This window comes from Typopeltis vanoorti, chromosome 6, assembly GCF_054136105.1.
Source record: "Typopeltis vanoorti isolate ZY-2024b chromosome 6, IOZ_Tvanoo_1.0, whole genome shotgun sequence".
In the NCBI taxonomy this organism is placed as follows: Eukaryota; Metazoa; Arthropoda; class Arachnida; order Uropygi; family Thelyphonidae; genus Typopeltis; species Typopeltis vanoorti.
Genome location: NC_143554.1, coordinates 135314286 through 135338135, shown reverse-complemented (window position 1 = coordinate 135338135; position 23850 = coordinate 135314286). Strand labels below are relative to the sequence as shown.

Genomic DNA, 23850 nt, shown 5'->3' with positions numbered 1-23850 from the left:
AGGCATGGTGAAGCATCCATAAAGAAGGATTGGTTCTGGGAATACAAAACAAACACTTATATTTGGCTGTGGAATATGCTTGAAAATATTCCATGTCATAATATACTAAAATTTAAAATATTTACTGTTATTTATACTGTTAGCTATACTGTTTAGAGTAAATGTTTAATTTCTTGTGTTCATCATCATCATCATCATCATCAAATTCCTGCCATGTACCCTCAAGGGGTGTACAGGATATGATAGCACTACATGAAAAATTTACATCATTACTAACTTCCTATCTACAATTTTCCTCCAAATCAGTTTGTTACTTGTCAAGACTCCAACATTATCAGATTTTATATTTCTATCATCTAAGGCACTTTGTACCGTATCAATCCACCTATATCTCAGTCTTCCTCTGGGTCATTTTCCTGCCAACTTGGCAGAGAACACTTGTTTTATTCATTTTCCTCGCCCATTCTGTTTAAGTGACCATACCACCTGAGATTAGCTCTGCTAATGCATTCCTAGATGCTGACAACATCAAGTTCTTTCCTAATATCCTCATTTTTAATATGATATTGCCATTGATGCCATCTGTTCATGCCACTAATCTTTCTCAGGACTCTCATATCTGCGGTCTCTAGTCTTTGGTGAAGTGTTTTATCTGACCCAGCTCTCAGATCCATAAGTTAAAACTGGTTTGAACACTATCGTGTATACAGCCTAATTTAGTCGTCTGACTAATTTCTCTCTTATTCCATATGAATTTATTCAATTGACTTCCCACCATACCAGCTTTGTCGATTCTGTTGTCTATTTCTGTATTTAATTTACTCAAAAATCATGCCTAAGTAGCTGAAATGTTTTACTTGTTCCACAGGTTCTCCATTCACAACACAGTTGACATTTTCAATGATTCTGCCTATTTTCATTGTCTTTGTCTTTTTATTGCTGACCTTCATACCGTATCTATTACAACAGCTATTCAATTTAGTCAGAGAATCTTGCAGACTTGTAGCGGATTTATTTAGAAGTATAACATCATCCGCATAAAGCAAAGAGCTGACATTAACATTTCCAATTTTGATATCAGGTTTAATACCACTTTCCTTCATAATGTGATCCATATAGATAATGAATAACAGAGGGGATAATGTACATCCTTGTCTCACACCAGATTTAACATTAAACCATCTTCCTGTACTTCCTTCAATTCTAACTGCTGACTTACAACTCAAATAAAGACTAAGTATCGCTTGATATAATGCCCCATTGACACCATATAACTGCAGCGTATTGAATAGCTTCTCTCTTGGCACCTTGTCATATGCCTTTTCCAAATCGACAAAACTTAAATACAGATCTTTGTTATATTCCCATGCTTTCTCAACTATTTGTCGTAAAGTGAAGATCTGATCCTGACAGCCTCTATTTGGCCTGAATCCAGCTTGTTCTTCACCAAGCTTTTCTTCCACAATTCTTCTCAACCGTTTCTCAAGTATACTTGCATAGATCTTGCCAGAAACACTCAGTAGGGAAATTCTTCTGTAATTCTCACATTCAGTTTTATTTCCCTTTTTATATATGAGCTATGAGAGCTCTACTCCAATCATCGAAAATTCGTCCCTCTGTCCAGGCTTTCTGAACTATGCAGTGCAGCCACTGTAAGACTTTTATACCACCATACTTCAGCATTTCTGGTCGAATATCATCTACTCCTGCTGCCTTTCCACATTTCAAGCCTTTGATGGCTTTTTCTACTTCAAGTATGGATATGTATTCCTGACTGCATGCCTGGTCAGTGTTTTTTATCACTATGCTGTCATCACTGCTGCCTGTCATCACTGCTTGTGTCATCACACCTAACCTTTCAGAAGTTTGTAAGTACTAATCATATCACCTCTCTTTTTCCTGTTTACTAGTATCTTCAGTCCACAAATTCTCTATCATATCTACATTCCACAGTCTTGATATCATCTTTAACATTCTCCTTTGCCTTTCTCAGCTGTATCAACATCATCACAGAAACTAAGAGACCAGACCTGCACATAATAGTCCAAGTGAGGTTGTATATCTACAACATTGTAGCATACTTGTGGCCTTATAATCAAAATAACTTCCTTAATTCTTACATGTCAGTGTTCATTTCAGCATTGCAGTTATCCTTTGAGTTGTATTTGCAGTCTTTTCTATATTTTCCTTGAGCTTCAACTTCGTGTTTACTCCAAGATCACTAGCCTGATCAATTTTTTCTAGCATAATTCTACCAATATAATATGACAGTGGATATCTCATTACACCAAATTACATTTACACTTACACTTTGCACTTATTAACATTGAACCGACAATTTTCACATGCTACAATTTCAGCCTGTTCAAATTATTTTGCAAGTACATATCAGCCTCATTCCTTATGATTACCTTGTTTATCTTTGCATCATTAACAAACACTGTATGTCACTTGTCAAAAATCCTTTTCAATATCATTAATGTATGGATTGAATAACAGTGAACCAAGGAGTCATCCTTGTGGTACATTACTGGTTACCTTAAATCTTGCAGACTCACATTCCCCATATATCACTTTTTTTTTATTTCTGTTAGTCATCATCCTCTTATCCTAACCAATATTTTATAATCCAATCTTGTATATATTCATATATTCATTTATGAACATATATCATATATGTTCATAAATGAATGAATCCATGAATGAAGAAGGGGACTGAAGTACTCTACCATCAGTAAAACTATAAACAGAACTTAAGGTCATTCGGAGAAGGTCACCATGCATAAGAAGAAAAGTGTGCCTTAAAGTATAGAGCCTTGGGGCACTCCAAAATTGATGGAAAAATCCAACAATTGACGCCATCTACCATGACATGCAATGAATAGCCATACAGGAAGCCAGCAATCCAGTCACAGTTGGCAGGAGAAAGACAAGATGGCAGCATGGCAAGATGACCACAATGCCATACTTGATCCATTCTCTTGGAAATATTAACACGTTCATGCTGGCAGTCTCCATATGTGCATAAACTGTTGGTGGGAAGTAGCTTTAACATATTTATTCTTCCTCTGCATTGGGTGGTCACATTTTCACAAAGCTTATTCAGCATGTTAGTTGCAACTTTTTCAGTAGAATTCATCATCATCAAATTCCTGATATGTACCCTCAGGGGATGTATACAAGATAATTATGAGAGCTCTAGGGTTTATATGATCACAGCAACTTATAGGACACACATAAAATATCATGAATGTTGATTATTAATAATTCATTTCTGGTAAAGAAAATATTTCTTTTCACACCTGTTCTTTCACTCCCTTATATTTGTCATTCTTAAATGGCTCATTAGTGTTTATTCACATATTTATATATTTTAATAATTCAAATATATCAACCAAATATGGTATTCTCTTTAATTATTATTATTTTTTTTTTTGATATATCCTAAACAAACACATTTCCTAAACAAACCCCCACCTGTAAGCAGATTTGGTTACAATTGAAGAACCCATCACAAAATATGGTGCATCTACTTATACACAAGGTTGAAATTGCCACAGAGCACAGTGTTTTCACTCGCCCTGCCAGATGGTTAGGGGGGGATGTCAAGTGAGTCCTGATTTTCCTGACATGAATCTGTTAAGAATGACCATGTGACTCTTCATGGCCTCTGTCCAAAAATAGGTAACAATAGCTGGAGATGTGCTGTGAGAGCAGTAGATCCACATTGGTGATCACTGATTACTGAATGCAAAATGAAGAGTATGAGAATATTATGATAATCAGGAAATATAATGATAGAATAAAGTTATTAGAGAGAGGGAGAAATAAAGATTATTACACCCAAGAGTAATAATAAAGATAGAGTGAAAATGATAATAATGAATGAATTTTTCAACAACTTAGATGAAAGCAGGTATTTATGAAGAGTGAAATGAAGATTGTGGAAAATTAAATTGGATGCTTAAGCAGTTTGCTGATAATTGTGGGTGTGTGATTGAGAGAGAGAGAGAGAGAGTCAATATGAAAGAGAGATATCAACGGATTCTGGAGTGGTCTTGAATGGAGATTCTGTAACGGTAGGGGTTATTGTAATGAAATGCTGTTTATTCTTTATTAGCAGTGCGCTTTTTCTTTCGTAACCTTTCTTACTTATTCTATTGTGTACTATGTTTATCTACTTTTTGCACTACGAGTTTTATGCCTATGGATACTAGAAAATTTATTTGATAAGACTGCGCCACCAGTATCTTTTAATTGGCATAAAACTCAGTAATACGGCCAGTTGACTTCTCTCTCTTTTCTTTTAGTGTTACACGGTGATCAGCATTCATTTTAAAAATTATAGACTTTACAACCGTGTTATAAATAACTCTTTTATTTTCCCGACGTTTCGATATTCATATTAAGATCATCATCTGGAGTATACAAATATACAAGACAAGCTAAGTTACACTACATACAGTAAGCTAGAGAAACAATGAATTGATCACAAGTTATTCTACTGGCATAGAGCTCAAAAAAAAAAAAAATTATTTATAAACTACATCAAGCTAAATTCTATTTCTGATAACAAGAATAAACATTCTTTCTTATAGATAGTTTTCTTTCCTTAACAATGATGTCCTGCTTTTAGCATTACAGTTGTTATTTTTGATTTAGCATCCTGGATTTTCTACAGTCCTGTTTACAGTTGCTTTTAGAGAGGAAGGTTATATGGATCGAATATATGCTTTCCATATGTTTGGGATTTTTAGACCATCATTATAGTTCAGATTGGGGTGGTTGATAATAATTTCACAGGCTTCCTTGAATTTGCATTCATACCATGTTTTGGTGTGATGTAGAAAACTAGTGCTTTTCCAGTCAATTCTATGTAAGGTGTTCAGAGCATTATCTGAAAGGCCAGCTTCACCATAATTATTATATTTGATGTGTCGTTTATGTTCTTTTTGTCTGATAGGAATTGTGCATCCTGTTTCTCCGATATATGGTATGTTACAAGTGCAATAAATACGGTATACTCCAGGTGGGCCAGCGGAGGGAGTGGGTCTTTGGATGAGTTGAGTAAGCTTTTTAATTTTGCAGGAGGTTTAACGGTGGCTTTGAGGTTGTATTTTTGTAGTATTCTGTTTATATATGATGTTCCTTTGATGTAAGGAATGTTTATAGTTTTATTGTAGTCTGGTTTGTCTTTGTTTTTTATTTAGGTCTTGTAGAGAATTTTGTTAATAGTGTTTTGGCTGTGTTTTTGAAAAGTATTGCTGATAACTTTAAATTCGTCTTTCAGTGCCTATTCACGGGAGCAGATCTTCAGAGCCCTGTTTTTTTAGAGTATTAATGACACCTAGTTTTTGTGTTGGATGGTGGTGGTAGGAGTCTGTGTGTATAATGGTCAGTATTTGTTGGTTTCCAGTACACAGTGAAGAAAAGATTGCCAGAAGGACGACATGTGACAAGTGTATCTAGAAATGGAAGTGGGTTCTGTTTTTCAATCTCAGTTGTGAACTGTATGCATTTGTGTTGTTTGTTTAGGTGGCTAAGGAATGTGTCTAGTGTCTGGCGGCCATGGGACCAGATCGCGAAAACATCATCAACGTATCTAACCTAGACTTTGGGTTTTAAAGGAGAGGAACCTAAAGCAAGTTGCTCGAAATGTTCCATATAAAAGTTAGCAATGGGGGGGTGGGGAAATAATGGCAAGCCCACGGCTGTGCCTTCTTTTTGTAGGTAGAAAGCGTTTTGCCATACAAAATAACCCGAACACAATACATGTTCAAAGAGCGCCGTGATATCTGGAGGGAATTTGTTCTGTAAAGTGGGCAGAGATGTCAAAACTGACTAATAAATCATCTTTTTTGTAATGTAATGTCTTGGATGATGTTTATGAAGTGTTGTGTGTTTTTGATATAGGAGGTGGAATGACCTACCAACTCCTTGAGTGTTGCCGCTAATTTTTTGGCTAAGTGATAATTCGGACTATCGATCCAATCAACTATAGTCTGGACTGGTGTGTTTTCTTTATGAATTTTCAGTAGCCCGTAAATTCTTGGGGAACGAGCGTAGTGCGGAAATAGTTATTTGACCGTATCTTCGGGCCATGTGGTAATTGACTTAAGTGGTTTCTCTGTTTTCTTTTTTATTCTATTGGTTGGGTTGTAGTTAATGAGTTGGTATGTGTTATTGTCAGAGACTAGCAGATTCATTTTTTCTACATAAGGGTTCTGTTTAAAATAACGGTGGCACTTCCTTTATCGACTCTAGTTGTTACAATGTTCAGATTTGACTTTAATGATTTTACTGCTGTAAATTCATGTTTTGTTAAGTTGCTTGTTATGATCTAAAATGTTGGCGGTTTCTAAACGTATTTTGTCTGCTATGTTATTTGGGATGAATCTTAAGCCTTTTTCTATGTTACAAATAAATTCAAGTTTGTTTATCGACTTGGGTGCTATATGGTAAAATTAACCCTTTATTTAATATTGATAGTTCGTCTTTGTTTAAAGTTAAAAATCCCAAACATATGGAAAGCATATATTCGACCCACGGAACCTTACTCTCTAAGAGCAACTGTAAACAGGACTGTAGAAAATCCAGGATCCTAAATCAAAAATAACAACTGTAATGCTAAAAGCAGGACATCATTGTTATGGAAAGAAAACTATCTGTAAGAAAGAATGTTTATTCATGTTATCAGAAATAGAATTCAGCTTGATGTAATTTATAAATTTTTTTTTTTTTTTTTTTTTTTTTTCACTAGAGGTCATGCCAGTAAAATAACTTGTGATCAATTCATTGTTTCTCTAGCTTACTGTATGTAATGTAACTTAGCGTGTCCTGTATATTTGTATATGCTCCAGATGATGATCTTAATATGAATATCGAAATGTCGGGATATTAAAAGAGTTATGTATAACACGGTTGTAAAGTCCATAATTTCTAAAATGACTTCTCTCTCTCTTTCTCTAATGCAAATTCCTTCAGTAAACTTTACATAAACAGTCATGGTCTATTTGCACTTAACTATACACTTTGGCTATCTTACTTGGTTTCCCGCTATTAAGTTCGCTTTTATTTAGGAACAGTGCATTGTAATTAGAAATATCAGGTGGCACTCTATTGACATATAAAAAAACATATTTTTATTTTATTTACACTGGTATGAAATGTACATGAATCAAACAATAGGGTGGTTGCCTTTTTTACCTATCTATTAAATCTTTAGCATAAAAATAGAACTTTTTTACTTCAACTTTAACTCTTTAGCTCAAATACTTATTTACTCCCTGCTTACAAATTCAACTTATTAAAACTCTAGTTTACTCGCAAAGAGGTTAGCTAAGTATGTTAAGTTATTTCACAAATTACATACCAATTTCTAACATGCCAATTAACTCTCTTATAGACACATCTTATTACTATTAAGTTAATTCTTATCAGTCCATCTATAACATATCTTCTAGGTTATAAAAGGGAACGCATGACAGAAGATATAACAAACTTACAGAGGCTCTGTGCCGCACGTTCAATCAAAGGTCTTGCACTAAAGTCTCCATGCTTTTCTCTCATCTCGGGTTTTAGGCTTGCTTCAGCGGTATCACGTCAGGATAATTTAGCGGGCTATGGACTACAATCTGCGGTACTGGTGTAGCACATGTAAGAGGTTTCAGCATATGGGCAAAAATTCTCCGACGCTTGAATTTTGCTGTATGACTACTGGCTTCAGTTGATCTCCCACGACGAAAGACATTCGAGCGAAACTGCCTTCGGTATTTACATCAGCTGTTCTCTTGTCATTCCCAATATTTCTCCTCTGGCTTGGACTCGCTGTAATGTCTGGTCCTCTGGATCCTATTCCCGGTATTTCTGCCTCTAATTGCCGACTCTAATAACTGCCTCTTCTGACTGCCGACGCTGAAGACTCCAATGTTAGGCTCAGCTCCTTTTTATTTCCCATTCTCCGGAACCTTGCATGAAGGGTTGTAACCCCTAAAGAATTCGGCACGACTCCTTGATCTTCAGTGAAGACCGACCCGTTCTTTCTTCTCCTCCATGCACTCTTTTAATCCTATCTTGTCAGGCAGCAGAAACTTGTCTGAAAACTTGCCGATCTCTTAGACACTCACTTTGAAGGTGTTTGTGCGCAGAGCTTGTAAGCAACTTTCTCATACACTAAAATCATAAACAATTTTCTTATACCCTCATAGAGCTATTATACAAAGTTCCGATGGCAAAGCATTGCCTTTGTTTTTGACATTCAGAAATATTCTTGTTAAAGGAGTAAATACAGTTAATTTCCATAGGGTTATTTACAGTAATATTTAGCATAAAATATAAAGAGACAAAGAAGGTTATTTTTGTGACATTCTCATGGGACTTGACCTCTGTAAAAATCAATGTAAAGTGCTTTGGTATTTCCAAGCTACATTGAGTTTTACAATTCTGTTGTTAGTTAGAGACATAGTGGATAAAACGCTGGCAAAATATGTTTTCCCATATTAAGGGGAAAAATAACTGAGATTTTATCACAAACATGGGTTATAGTTCTGTTATGTTTTTAACTAAAGCAACGAATATCAGAAAATGAGGGTGATGTGTTTGTGAGATTAATTGAATCAACTTTCCCCCTGCTTGATTGCCATAAAATGACTGTTAATCAGCATCAATTTCCTGATGTGTGTCCTCAAGGGGGTGTACAGACCACAATGATAGTACTGTATGATTAAATTTACTCGGTTGCTCTAATCTATCAATAATTTTCCTTCAAATTAATCTCTGTTACTTGTCACTCCAGTATTGTCGTGTCTAATATTTCAATCTTCCTCTCGGTGTTTTCCCTGTCATCTTAGCACCTGTTTTACCAATCTTTCTCATTATTTTTAAATGACTAAACCAAATTAGATTACTTCTTCTCACACATTCTTAAATGTTAACAATGTCAAGTTATATCTTTCTAATATCTCCTTTTTAATATGATTCTTCCATTGATGCCATCTGTTCACTCTCCTAATTTTTCTTACTCTCATATCTGTGGTCTTTGATCAGGTGCTTTATTTCTAATCCAACTCTCAGATCCATAACTTAAAACTGGTTTGAACATCATCTTGTATGCTGCAAGTTTGCTGTTTTGGCTAATTTTTCTCTTATTCCATATAAATTTATTCAACTGACTCCCCACTATACCAGCTTTGCTTCTTTATTCTTCATTTGTATATTTAATTTCCTATCTTCACTAAAAATTGTGCCCAAATAGCTGAAATTTTATTTGCTCTGTATTCTCTATTGAAAATGCAGCTAAAGTTTTCTATCTTCTTGCCTGTTTTCTTAGGTTTGGTATTTTCATTGCTGATGTTCATGCCAAATTTGGTACACTTGTTACTCGATTTAATTAGAGAATCCTGGAGACTTGTACTGGATGTGTTTAGGTGTTCAACATCATTGCCTCCATAAAGCAAAGAGCTAAGTTTGATATCTCTGATTCTAATATCAGGTTTTAATGATACTTTCTATCATAATGTAATCCATATAGGCAATGAATAAAAGTGGAGATAGTGTGCACCCTTGTCTTATACCTGATTGTACATCAAACAATCTTCCTGTATTTCCTTCAATTCTAACTGCTGACTTCTAACTTAAATATAAACTGTGTATTGCTGTGTATAATGTTCCATTTACACCTTATAATTTTAGTATTTTAAAAAGTTTTTTCTTGGTACTGTGTCGTATATCTTTTCCAGATCAACAAAGATTAAGTGCAGATTCTTTTTTATATTTTTTATATTTAGCCGACCAAATTGTATTCTTACTGGTTAAACCAAAATAAAAAATGATGGTACAACATGACAAAATTTCATACCGGCTGGGGGTCGCCCAGTTAAACAAGGCCCCCGTTGTTTTCGCCAGGGAACCAGGGTGAACAGCAAAAAGTCAGCTACTGGAACAAATCTGAAAACAAACCCCAACTCAACATCACCAGAGTTAAAGATCGGTATTATCAAAATAAGAAGCCTGAATGGCAAAGGAATGGAGCTAGCTGAGGAATTAGATAAGTACCAGATCGACATAATAGGGGTGACTGAAACAAAAAAGACAAAACCTGGTGAGATCTTTCTGAGCAATAAATACAAAATGTTATATTCAGACAATGACAATCAAGGAAAAGAAGGAGTAGCCATAGTATTCAACACAAAATACGAGGCTAATCTTCTTGAATGGCAGTCAGTCTCAAGTAGAGTAATGTGGGCAAATATGAGAATGGGGAACTGGACAATGAGACTTATTTGTGCCTATGGTCCCACAGAAGGTTCTACTAAGGTAGAAGTGGAAGAATTTTTTGATGCTTTAGAAAAAGCAACTGACACAATGAAAAAGGAAAAGTTGGTCCTTGTTGGGGATCTAAATAGCAGAGTAGGAAATGATTGTGAGACATACAAAAATATTTTGGGAAAATTTGCAGAAAACAGCAAAGCTAATAATAATGGCAAATATCTGTTGGATTTCTGCTCAGGACATGGACTGGTTATTACTAACACCATGTTCCAAAATAAAAATGTGCACAAATTCACATGGAGAGAAGAAGCAAGGAATAAGAAAAGTTACATTGACTATGTTATTGTTGATAGTGATGTTTTCTCCCTGGTGCAGGACACCAAAGTGTACAGAGGATTTGAAATTGGAAGTGATCACTATCTAGTCTTGAGCAGGATAAAATTAAATTTCATATTGAAAAGAATAACATGTAAGAAAGTTTCAAAGCGAATAAAAGTGAAGCAGCTCTCAGATGTGAACTGTAGACTAAAATACACAAAGATTATTGAAGAGAAAATGAAAGAGTTTGAGAACAGGAACCAATCCTTGGAGATTCAGTGGCAAGCCTTGAAGAAAACCCTGATTCATTCAGCTAGAGAGAGGCATGTGGTGAGGTTGTCTGCAAGGATAGAAAAATCAGAACTCCAGGGTGGACATAGGAAGTAAAAGAGGCAGTGAAGGAAAAGAAGAAAGCATATCAAAAGTTCCTGGCAAATAAGTCAGCTTTTGCTCTTAGAGAATACAGAGACAAATGTAAGAAAGCAAAACACTGTGTAAAACTAGCTAAACATTATATCAAGAACATAGAAAATAAATATCAAGAAGGTGGTAAGATATTCTGGTTGTTGAAGAAGCTTAGAAATGGAGGAAAGAGAGTGCTGTAAAAGGAGTGTTAGAGATGAAGGTGACATGAAAATGGGAGAAAAAGATATCCTTGAAGTATGGAGTAATTACTGCGAAAAATTGCTAAATGAAACAAGCAGTGATGACAGCAAAGTTGTAAAAAAACACTCAACAGGCATACAGTCAGTAATACATATCCAAGTAAAAAAAACCACCAAAGGCTTCAAATGTGGAAAGGCAGCAGGAGTAGATTATATTCTACCAGAAATGCTAAAGTATGGTGCTATAAAAGTCTTACAGTGGCTACACTGCATAGTTCAGAAAGCCTGAACAGAGGGACGAATTCCCGATGATTGGAATAGAGCTCTAATAGTACCTATATATAAAAAGGGAAATAAAACTGAATGTGAGAATTACAGAGGTATTTCCTTACTGACTGTTCCTGGCAAGATCTATGCAAGTGTACTTGAGAAACAGTTGGGAAGAACAAGCTGGATTCACGCCGAATAGAGGATGTCAGGATCAGTTCTTCACTTTACGACAAATAGTCGAGAAAGCATGGGAATATAACAAAGATCTGTATTTAAGTTTTGTCGATTTGGAAAAGGCATATGACAAGGTGCCAAGAGAGAAGCTATTCAATATGCTACAGTTATATGGTGTCGATGGGGTATTATATCAAGCAATACTTAGTCTTTATTTGAGTTGTAAGTCAGCAGTTAGAATTGAAGGAAGTACAGGAAGATGGCTTAATGTTAAATCTGGTGTGACACAAGGATGTACATTATCCCTTCTGTTGTTCATTATCTATATGGATCACATTATGAAGGAAAGTGGTATTAAACATATCAAAATTGGAGATGTTAATGTTAGCTCTTTGCTTTATGCGGATGATGTCATACTTATCAATAAATCCACTACGAGTCTGCAAAATTCCTTCACTAAACTGAATAATTGTTGTAATAGATATGGTATGAAGGTCAGCAATAAAAAGACAAAGACAATGAAAATAGGCAGAATCATTGAAAATGTCAACTGTGTTGTAAATGGAGAACCTGTGATACAAGTGAAACATTTCAGTTACTTAAGCACAATTTTTACTGAAGATGGTAAATTCAGTATAAAAATAGACAACAGAATTAGCAAAGCTGGTATGGTGGGAAGTCAATTGAATAAATTCATATGGAATAAGAAAGAAATTAGTCGGAACACTAAATTAGCTGTATACAAGACAGTGTTCAAACCAGTTTTAATTTATGGATCTGAGAGCTAGGTCAGAAGTAAAACACTTGACCAAAGACTAGAGACCGCAGATATGAGAGTCCTGAGAATAGGCGTGAACAGATGGCATCAATGGCAATATCATATTAAAAATGAGGATATTAGGAAAGAACTTGACATTGTCAGCAACCAGGAATGCGTTAGCAGAGCTAATCTCAGGTGGTATGGTCACTTAAACAGAATGGGTGAAGAAAGATTAGCAAAACAAGTGTTCTCAGCCAGGTTGGCAGGAAAATGACCCAGAGGAAGACCAAGATATAGGTGGATTGATACGGTACAAAGTGCCTTAGACGATAGAAATATAAGATCTGATAATGTTAGAGTCTTGACAAGTAACAGACTGATTTGGAGGAAAATTGTAGATAGGAAGTTAGTAATGATGTAATTTTTTTCATGTAGTACTATCATATCCTGTACACCCCATGAGGGTACATGGCAGGAATTTGATGATGATGATGGTCAATTATGGTTACTCCATGGTTACACCTGGAAAGCACTTGGGGATTCAAAGAGATATCAAATAGATTATATATTGGTCAAGAAAAGATACAGAAACCAAATAAAAAATTGCAAAAGCTATCCAGGTGTCGACATTAGTAGTGACCATAACCTTGTCTTAATGAAAACAGAACTGAAACATAGGAAACAAATCCAAAGATACAAACCAATAAGATGGAACCATGAAAAATTAAAGAGTAAAGAAGTAAAGAGAGGATACCAAGAGGCAACTTATCATAACATTCCAGAAAACATAAATAGTCAGAATAATATTGAAAACCAATGGAATATGATTAAAGAGTTAATTACAAATTCATGAAATCAATTATTGAAAAATGCAGAGAAAGAGAAAAGAAAACATTGGATAATAGATGAAATACTTGGCCTTATGGATGAAAGAAGAAAATATAAAAATGCTGTTAAAGAAGAAGATGTGGCAAAATATAAATATCTTAAAAATCAAATTACAAGAAAATATAGACTAGCCAAAAAAGAATACCTGGAAGAACAGTGTACTAACATAGATGAATTATTTAAAAAAGAAAACATAGACAAAGCCTGTAAAGAAATTAACAAACTGACTTTCAAATTTCATAAAGTAAAAACAATGCCATCAAAGATGAAAATGGAAAATTACTAATAGAATCTGAGGATATATTAATGGAATGGAAGAATTATCTTGAAAATCTCTATAATGGCGACAAACTTGATGTTGATATCAGCATAGAAAATCAAAATGAAGATAATCTAGGACCCCCAATAATGCCAGAAGAATTTGATAAAGCACTGTCCGAAATGAGTAAGGGAAAAAGTCCAGGTGTAGACAATATTCCTATAGAACTGCTACAAAATCTAGGTGATGAGACAAAAACCTTACTCTATCAATTAATAGCCCAAATCTATGATAGAGGAGAAATACCAAAGGAGTTTATGAAATCAAATATAATACCAATACCAAAAAAGAATAATGCAAACAAATGCAGCCAATTTAGAACAATAGCTTTAATCCCACATGTTAGCAAAATTTTGCTAAAATTATTCAAAATAGAATTTATTCAAAAATAGATTGTCAATTGGATGAAGACCAATTTGGATTCAGAAAGAATAAAGGAACAAGAGAGGCAATACTCTGTATAAGAACAATAAGAGAGAAGATTAGATCTTAGTCAAAATACATACATTTGCTTCCTTGATTTAGAGAAAGCATTTGATAAAGTAAACCAGCAAATACTCCTAAATTGTCTAACTAATATTGGCAATAGGTTTGAGGGATAGGAAAATAATTTATCAAATTTACAAAAATCAAAATGGATGGATTAAAATCAATGATAAGGAGATAATAATAAATATCAGGATTTGAGTAAGACAAGGATTCATGACTTATTTTTCACGGTATTAACAACACCACAAACACTTTTAACAACAAAGATGTTTTATTAACGCTTATATTTCGCTGATTTTCAACTCAGCATCATCAGAGCACAACACACATGTAAACGCAACAGTGAGTGAGTGAAACAATATAATTGCAAAAGACAAAAGATCTAAAGTCCTATTTTTTGGCGCCCTCTAACGAGAAAAAAAAAAAAAAAAACAGTTATCTAGGAGTTTTTCTTAGGATAACCGTCTCCCAAATTTTTGGCAAATTAATGCAATCATATTTGTTAAGGTTGGGAGAATTCTTCAAAGCCATTGCTGACTCAAAAAATAATCTTTCAGATCTATAACGACTCCTAAATAGCACATTCGTTTTCCTCCATCTAAACCTGCGTGAAGGAGTGTCCAAAGCGTGGTCTGCCAGTCCCGACTTGCCATAGTAATAGTAGCGAATGTATTTTTCATGTTCTTCCAGGCAGATGTTCACTGATCTTCCTGTTTGCCCATAATAGGCCAAATCACAATCACTTCATACACTCCTGGGAGTGCTAAAGGGTGAAGTTTATCCTTAGGCGAGCGGATCAGAGTTGCCAGCTTGACATGAGGTTTGAAAGTGGTGCAAAGGCCATGTTTCAACAATACTTTGGCTATCTCTTCCGATGTACCTCTGATATAGGAAATAGAAATGGTCATGTTGTATTCTTGTGTATTAGGGGAGGGCAGAGTAATGGGCCTATGTACTATTTTATCTATTTTGTAGGGATTGTAGCCGTTGGCTAAGAATGTATGGTGCAGGTATTGGAGTTCAGTGGTTAGAGCTGTATCGTTAGAACAAATGGCTCTGGCTCTGTGTGTAAGTGTTTTTAAAATGCCGTACTGTTAGACTGGATGATGATGTGATTGTTTATGTAGATATCTTCCTGTGTGTGTTGGCTTTCTGTAAATAGAAAAAGATAGTGAACCATCTGAAAGGCGGGTGACTAATGTGTCAAGAAATGGTAAACCGTTATTTGATTCTTTTTCTACTGTGAAGTGAATTTTGGGGTGTTGGCTGTTTAGGTAGGTGACAAAAGCATCCAAAGTGTCTTGTCCATGGGGCCAGATGGCAAACACATCAACTATATAGCGTAACCACACTTGTGGCTTGTATGTAGCTGTGGTAAGTACTTTGTTTTCAAAGTGTTCCATGTAATGGATGCTTTTGTCACCTACCTAAACAGCCAACACCCCAAAATTCACTTCACAGTAGAAAAAGAATCAAATAACTGTGTACCATTTCTTGACACATTAGTCACCCACCTTTCAGATGGTTAACTATCTTTTAGAAAGCCTACACACACAGGAAGATACCTACATAAACAATCACATCATCATCCAGTCCAACAGTACAGCATTTTAAAAACACTTACACACAGAGCCAGAGCCATTTGTTCTAACGATACAGCTCTGACCACTGAACTCCAATACCTGCGCCATACGTTCTTAGCCAACGGCTACAATCCTTACAAAATAGATAAAATAGTACATAGGCCCATTACTCTGCCCTCCCCTAATACACAAGAATACAACATGACCATTTCTATTCCCTATATCAGAGGTACATCGGAAAAGATAGCCAAAGTATTGTTGAAACATGGCCTTTGCACCACTTTCAAACCTCATGTCAAGCTGGCAACTCTGATCCACTCGCCTAAGGATAAACTTCACCCTTTAGCACACCCAGGAGTGTATGAAGTTCCATGTGACTGTGATTTGACTTATTATGGGCAAACAGGAAAATCAGTGAACATCCGCCTGGAAGAACATGAAAGATACATTCGCTACTATAACTATGGCAAGTCGGGACTGGCAGACCACGCTTTGGACACTCCTTCACACAGGATTAGATGGAGGAAAACGAATGTGCTATTTAGGAGTCGTTATAGATCTGAAAGATTATTTTTTGAGTCAGCAATGGCTTTGAAGAATTCTCCCAACCTTAACAAATATGGTTGCATTAATTTGCCAAAAATTTGGGAGACGGTTATCCTAAGAAAAACTCCTGGATAACTGCTGTTTTTTTTTTTTCTCATTAGAGGGCGCCAAAAAATAGGACTTTAGATCTTTTGTCTTTTGCAATTATATTGTTTCACTCACTCACTGTCGCGTTTACATGTGTGTTGTGCTCTGATGATGCTGAGTTGAAAATCAGCGAAATATAAGCGTTAATAAAACATCTTTGTTGTTAAAAGTGTTTGTGGTGTTGTTAATACCGTGAAATATAAGTCATGAATAACCATAAACACCTAAGCTTATCTGTTAGATTAATCCAAGGATGTATACTTTCACCACTTTTATTTAATTTATATATTGAAAAAGCCATACAGGAAACTAAAGATAAAATAAATAGTGGCATAAAGATAAATAGTGAGCAAGTCATGTGTATAAGATTTGCTGATGACATAGCCCTTGTAGCAGAAAACAGAAGAACGTTAAAAACAATGCTAGAATTACTAAATAATAACCTTGAAAAATATAAAATGAAAATCAACACAGATAAGACTAAAATCATTATTACAGGCAAAATCCCTATCAATACAGAGCATATGGACATCAGTGGGGAATAAATAATAAAATGTGAAAAGCTTTAAATATTTAGGAAGCCTAATAACAGAAGATGGCAGAACAAGAGAAGACATAAGATCAAGAATAAACAATGCAGCAAAGTCCAATTCTCTAAGATGAAAAGCATTTTAACAGGAAACCTCAACCTACAATTGAAAAAAAAATTAGTAAAGACATTGATATAGAGCATTGCACTGTATGGATGTGAAACCTGGATTCTAGTCAGAGAAGATGTAAGAAGATTGGAGGCTTTTGAAATGTGGTGCTGGCGTCGCATGAACAAAATAAAATGAACAGAAAAAAAAATAAAACCAACAAGTCCTGACAGAGATAAACGAAACAAGAACTCTAATAAAATCGATCAAAATTAGAAGGGATAGTGGTTTGGACATACACTTCGACATGATGGACTTGTGAAGAGAATAACTGAAGGCAAAATAGAGGGGAAAAGAAGAAGAGGCAGACCAAGTCAAAGACCGCACGGGTTTGAGGAATTACCAGGAGGTTAAGAAGAAAGCCAATGACGGAGCGGAATGGAGGAAATTGCTGCTGAGCTACTAGTCCCAAGACTGATGCAACTGATGATGATGGTTACTCCAGCTGCTTGTACTATTAACAATATTGTCATCATCATCATCATCTTCAAAGTCCTGCCATGTAGCCTCAAGGGGGGTGTACAGGATATGATAGTACTGCATGAAACATTTACATCATTACTAACTTCCTATCTACAATTTTACTCCTAATCAGTCTGTTACTTGTCAAGACTCCAACATTATCAGATCTTATTTAAATTAAGGGAATAATATTTATTATTTAATTATTTAAATTAAGGGGATAAATAATTTTACATCATGAAGTGAAGCCTATTGGCTCTTTATTTAAGTAATAATCAGATCTTATATTTCTATCGTCTAAGGTACGTTGTACCGTATCAATCCCCCTATATCTTGGTCTTCCTCTGGGTTGTTTTCCTACCAACCTGGCAGAGAACACTTGTTTTGCTAATCTTTCCTTGCCCAGTCTGTTTAAGTGACTATACCACCTGAGGTTAGCTCTGCTAAAGCATTCCTGGATGCTGACAATGTCAAGTTCTTTCCTAATATCCTCGTTTTTAATATGATATTGCCATTGATGCCATCTGTTCATGCCTCTAATCTTTCTCAGGACGCTCATATATGTGGTCTCTAGTCTTTGGTCATATGTTTTACTTCTGACCCCAGCTCTCAGATCCATAACTTAAAACTGGTTTGAACACTGTCTTGTATACAGCTAATTTAGTGTTCCGACTAATTTCTCTCTTATTCCATATGAATTTATTCAGTTGACTTCCTACCATACCAGCTTTATTGATTCTGTTGTCTATTTCTATATTTAATTTATCATCTTCACTAAAAATCGTGCCTAAGTAGCTGAAATGTTTTACTTGTTCCACGGGTTCTCTGTTCACAACGCAGTTGACATTTTCAACGATTCTGCCTATGTTCATTATCTTTGTCTTTTTATTGCTTACCTTCATGCCATATCTATTACAACAGTTATTCAATTTACTCAGGGAATCTTGCAGACTAGAGGATTTATTTAGAAGTATAACATTGTCTGCATAAAGCAAAGAGCTGATATTAACATCTCCAATTTTGATATCATGTTTAATACTACTTTTCTTCATAATGTGATCCATATAGATAATGAATAACAGAGGAGATAATGTACCTCCCTGTCTCACACCAAATTTAACATTAAACCATCTTCCTGTACTTCCTTCAATTCTAACTGCTGACTTACAACTCAAATAAAGACTAAGTATTGCTTGATATAATGCCCCATTGACACCATATAACTGTTGCATATTGAATAGTTTCTCTCTTGGCACCTTGTTATATGCCTTTTCTAGATCGACAAAACTTGAATACAGATCTTTGTTATATTCCCATGATTTCTCGACTATTTGTCGTAAAGTGAAGATCTGATTCTGACAGCCTCTATTTGGCCTGAATCCAGCTTGTTCTTCACCAAGCTTTTCTTCCACATTCTTCTCAGCCGTTTCTCAAGTATACTTGCATATATCTTACCAGGAACACTCAGTAATGAAATGCTTCTGTAATTCTCACATTCAGTTTTACTTCCCTTTTTACATATGGGTACTATGAGAGCTCTACTCCAATTATCAGGAATTTGTCCCTCTGTCCAGGCATTCTGAACTATGCAGTGCAGCCACTGTAAGCGTTTTATACCACCATACGTCAGCATTTTTGGTTGAATATTATCTACTCCTTCTGTCTTTCCGCATTTCAAGCGTTTGATGGCTTTTTCTTCTTCAAATATGGATATGTATTCCTGACTGTATTCCCATTATTAATAATAATGGGAATACATATAATGGCACTGAAGCTTTTTTTTTTAAAATTTGAATCCCATCTATGAAAGAATGTAAACCCAAGTGTGAGTACTATTTGTTGGTTAAGCATTAGATTCTCTTGAAACTTTGCTCTCAAGACTAAACATGGAACCTTTTCATTTGGAAGCCTTTAATAACAGTAGAATGCTATTACACTGGACAAAAAAAAACATTCCCTAAGATAGCATTCACAAACATCTATGTGGCAGGATTCATACTCATGACCTATTCGTTTAGAGAGTGAAAGCACTCTATTTGAGGAATCAGAGTTGCTTATGGTTTTGGGATTTGCTGTGAGATTGTGATAAACTTAACAGAATATGTTAATGGAATGTTGTTTTTGTTGTTATAGACTTTGAAATGTAGAGGATAATGACTTTAGAAATAATCTAATTTAGGATTTGCTACCAAAAGTAGATTATGATTAATAAATCTTAAGTAGTATTATGAAGATTAGTAGTATAAACCTTAAGATTATTATTTTTACTAATAACAAACCTTCATAATTAAAAGGTTCATCGGCAGAGGTACACAGAACTCAATTTGTCAACTAAACTTGTTCAATGTATTTATTGACCACCCACTAAAGTAATGATTCCACGCACCATCCACTCACCATGCAAAGAACCTGCTCGTTACTTCATTGCTTTCACCATCTTTATATAGTTTCCAGAAATGGCCTCTTCTTCTGCCTCTGTCTTTCATTCTATGAAAAATTTCTTCTACATTAACCAGCTGATAACTCCTTACAACTTGTATCAATCATATCTTTCTCTCTTCTTCATTCATGAGGCTCTGAAAATTGCAATCCCATAATCTTTCTTCATACTCCACCTTCCAAAGGTCAGAAATCACCTTAGTCAATCTTCACTGGACCCTTTCTAATGTATCCTCATTCCCCCCCCCCCTTGAAAACCAGATAGCCACATCTGTGTATAATAAGTCTATATGAAGTTGTGTCAATATTAAGCCTGATACAGTGAATCACAGTGTCTTTATTTTGAATCAAGGTGTCCTCTGCATCCTTGCCATAATTTTATGAGATAACTTCATAACTCATGCAGTGTAACCTCTAAACTTCAGGTCAATGTCCATCACCACTTCCAGATCTCTCATCTTCTCTACTGCCTTCAAACTTTCCTCACTCAGTGTATACTTTGCATTCTTTCTTTACTTACAAGATTTCAGAACTTTGCAACATGGAACTAATATTTCTACTCACATGCTCACCATACAATCTAATCAAATCCTTCTCTAAGGCCATAACATCGCTTGACTCATCATTGTTCTCCCTAATTTTGCATCATCTGCAAACAGCTACATGTTTCCAGTTAAACCCATCCTATTATCATTAATATACAAGTTATGGCTCCAAAACAGTCTCCTGTGGCACACCATTAGCAACTTTCTTCTTGTGGGATTCTGCATCCTCATACACAACTCACTGATACCTAACAGTCAGTCACTTATCAGTTCACTAATCTAGTGTCTAATCCCATTTGTTCCAATTTAGTTACCACCTTCTTGTGTGGGTTTCTTGAGCTTCTCATGATGTCACACTGATGAGGATAAAATACCCCGAATGGCTAACTGATTACCTTAACTGTGTCCTCTGCATTTACCTATCTACTCTTTTCAGCTACCCTGCCATCAACACCTTACATGTGGAGAGAATACTGGTCCAACAATCTCCCAACAAACGGCTTCCTGGTAGAAGATCCCTGTGCTCTGCAGTCTGGTTTTGCTCTTCCTAGGAAGATTTGGTCATCAATCAACAGGATCAGAACTAACCAGGGTAGATGTGGCTACCTACTACATAAATGGGGGATGTCGGAGCACCCTTTTTGTGATTGTTCTCCCGTGGCTCAGACGATTACTCATATTGTGAATAATGTTAAGTCTCTAACACAAAGAAAGGATTCATTGTTCATGTATTAGAGTATTAATTAATTTGAAAAGGTTTAATTTAGCATGTCATTGAACTAATTGAAAGTGTATATTATGTCTTTAGATTCCAATAAATATGTTTTTTTCTTGTATACCTGAGCCTTGCCTGTGTTATGAACCAAAACTACCACTCATAAATTTCGAACCATAGCATGGGGGGGGGGGAGAGAATTGAAAGAAAGGTATAACATGTTGTTATAGGGGTCACGACTGCAAACCATAATTTACTTAGCCATTGTACAACAATTAAATTATTCACCTATGTGCACCAAAGGTCTGGAAAAGTCTCCCTGAATAAGAGTCCATTCTATTCTAAGATATTGGCTGGCGCAGTGTTAAAAAATAAATTTGTCAGTATCTGAAGAGGAGACGGCCCCAGATAGAAATTAGAGGATTTGTTTCTTATAGTAAGGAATAACCTTTAATTGTCAGGGAATGCACGCGTGAGTAAATTTAGGAATCGGCCAGAGATATAGGATTTGTTTTCCTTATAGAGTGAACTCGTAAGAAGTGATATAGATACTAGAGTAAAGGAAATTTTGTAAGTCATGTAGATAGAGTAAGGAGGTTTATATGAATAAGGGAAATAATATAGAATGATAGATAAAGAAAAATGGTGGTGAGCCACACACCACATGGCGGCAGTTATAACAATGGCTCATACACAGCTGATAGAAATCTGATAAGAAAAGAATAGAATTAGGATAAGACAGAAGAAGGTTTAGGTTAGAAAAGATTGAATAAAATACAACAATTGTTTAAGTAAAAACTACAATTCATATGATATAACAGTATCAGCAGAACTCCTCCTCATGCCAGAAGATGATGATGCAAAGTGAAATGGGTTTTCTCTAATGGATCAAGATTTTCACACGTCACAACCGCTCTCTAATAAAACCTCGGATACAGCTACATTTGTGTTGTGATGTGTTGAGAGAACATGCAGTCTTGTCATATTCGTTGCAGTAGGATGATAATTTTCCCTGACTTGATTATAACAAATTACTTTTGCTTTTTTTTAAAAAAGGAAGACTTGGACTGCAGTTCGTGCCTTTTATGTAATGAACTTTTACGTTAAGATTTTCATCATTTGTTTCTGGAGTTTGTGATTGTACATTTCACTTGTGAGTTTCACAAAGCCATATGCGTAAATACCTATCTACTATTTTCATCCATTACCATCATTTTACCATCATTCTTTCGATAGATTATGGAAATTGGTTGACACAAGCATTACATATGGTAATAGTTTTGGACTTTGTGATGAATTTGATTGCTACATGATAAGGTGATATACAGGTTGAGTGAGATGAGGCTGAATGATAAAGTAGTAGATAGATAAGAGAGTGATTGTCTGCTAGATACTAGAAAGTTGTCCCAGAAAATGAAGATAACAGGTAGCATGCCACAGGCTTCAGTTCTCTGTCACTACTCTTCAACTTGTTTGTTAATGATAATTCCTATAATTTGAGAGGTTGGGGGGGGGGGATGATATTCAGTTGTTTTTTGGTAATACAAAGTTGGTAAGAGTTATAAGAAGCGATGTTCATGTCAACTTCAAGAAGATTTAAATATTATTTTTTCTTGGACAGATGAGTGTGATTACTGTTGTAATATTGATAAACAGGTTTTGCACTCCATGATGCAGAAGTGTAAAGCTGTAGATTGTGTTCCAGGAGGTGGATGAGACTCAGAAGTTTGAGGTCACACTGCAATAGTTGATGACTATACAGCATTATTACTACTATGATAGAGAATAATTCTCACAAGTAGAAATAAGGCAGTAGTTAAACAAAGTCTTAATCAGACTGCACTATGATAGCTGTTTGCAAAAATGATCACCTGATTTCTATGGTATAGGTAATCTCAGAGACAAATAACTAATACACTATCATTGCTCTGGAATGTTTTGTTATGAGGAGAGGTTGACAGATTGCTGCCTGTAAAACTTGGTGATAGATAGAGGACAGATAATGTGATAGTATTATTAAGTTGATGAGAGTTTTAAAATATTGATACAGAAGGGATTATTCATGGAGTGGAAAGAGAGAGAGAGAAGTTACCCTGGCAACTGCATAAAAAGTGAGGAGTAAATTTAATTTTTTTATGGCTTTTCAGAGTGGATGTCTTTTCAGAACATTTTGTGAATTCATAAGTTGTGAATATGTTTATGATACCATGCCAACAGTCTCTTTATTCTATGTGGTCTGGCTCTGGGATTGCACAAATAGAAAACAACTTTGCTTTCAAAAATCAAACTTTCTCTCTTCCTTTATCTACACATCCCCTTTTTTCTTCATCCTCTCATCACAAGTACTTAGTCACCTTTTCAAATAGCACAGTGTGTGTGTGTGTGTGCGCGTGTGTGCGCGCGCGCGCACGCTATTCATCTTCTACTTCACAGGCAGGTCTTTTCAGCTTCTCACTTTTATCATCTAACCCTCAGCAATGAGAGTAGGGGGGAATGGCAAAATCATGCTAACTGAAGGGTGCTGCATTTTTATAGCACATAAATGAAACACTTTTTATCTAAAAAATCTGACAGTATGTAAGATACATGTGAATGATTGAAATTTTCCCACTGGTTTTGGTGT

The 23850-nt window shown here is 35.4% G+C and overlaps 1 protein-coding gene across 2 annotated transcripts in view; it reads left to right on the top strand.

Annotated features, from left to right (window-relative positions):
- Window positions 1–23850, top strand: part of LOC150105967 (DNA-directed RNA polymerase III subunit RPC3-like) — a 164015-nt gene that overhangs the window by 39877 nt on the left and 100288 nt on the right. The window lies entirely within an intron of this gene.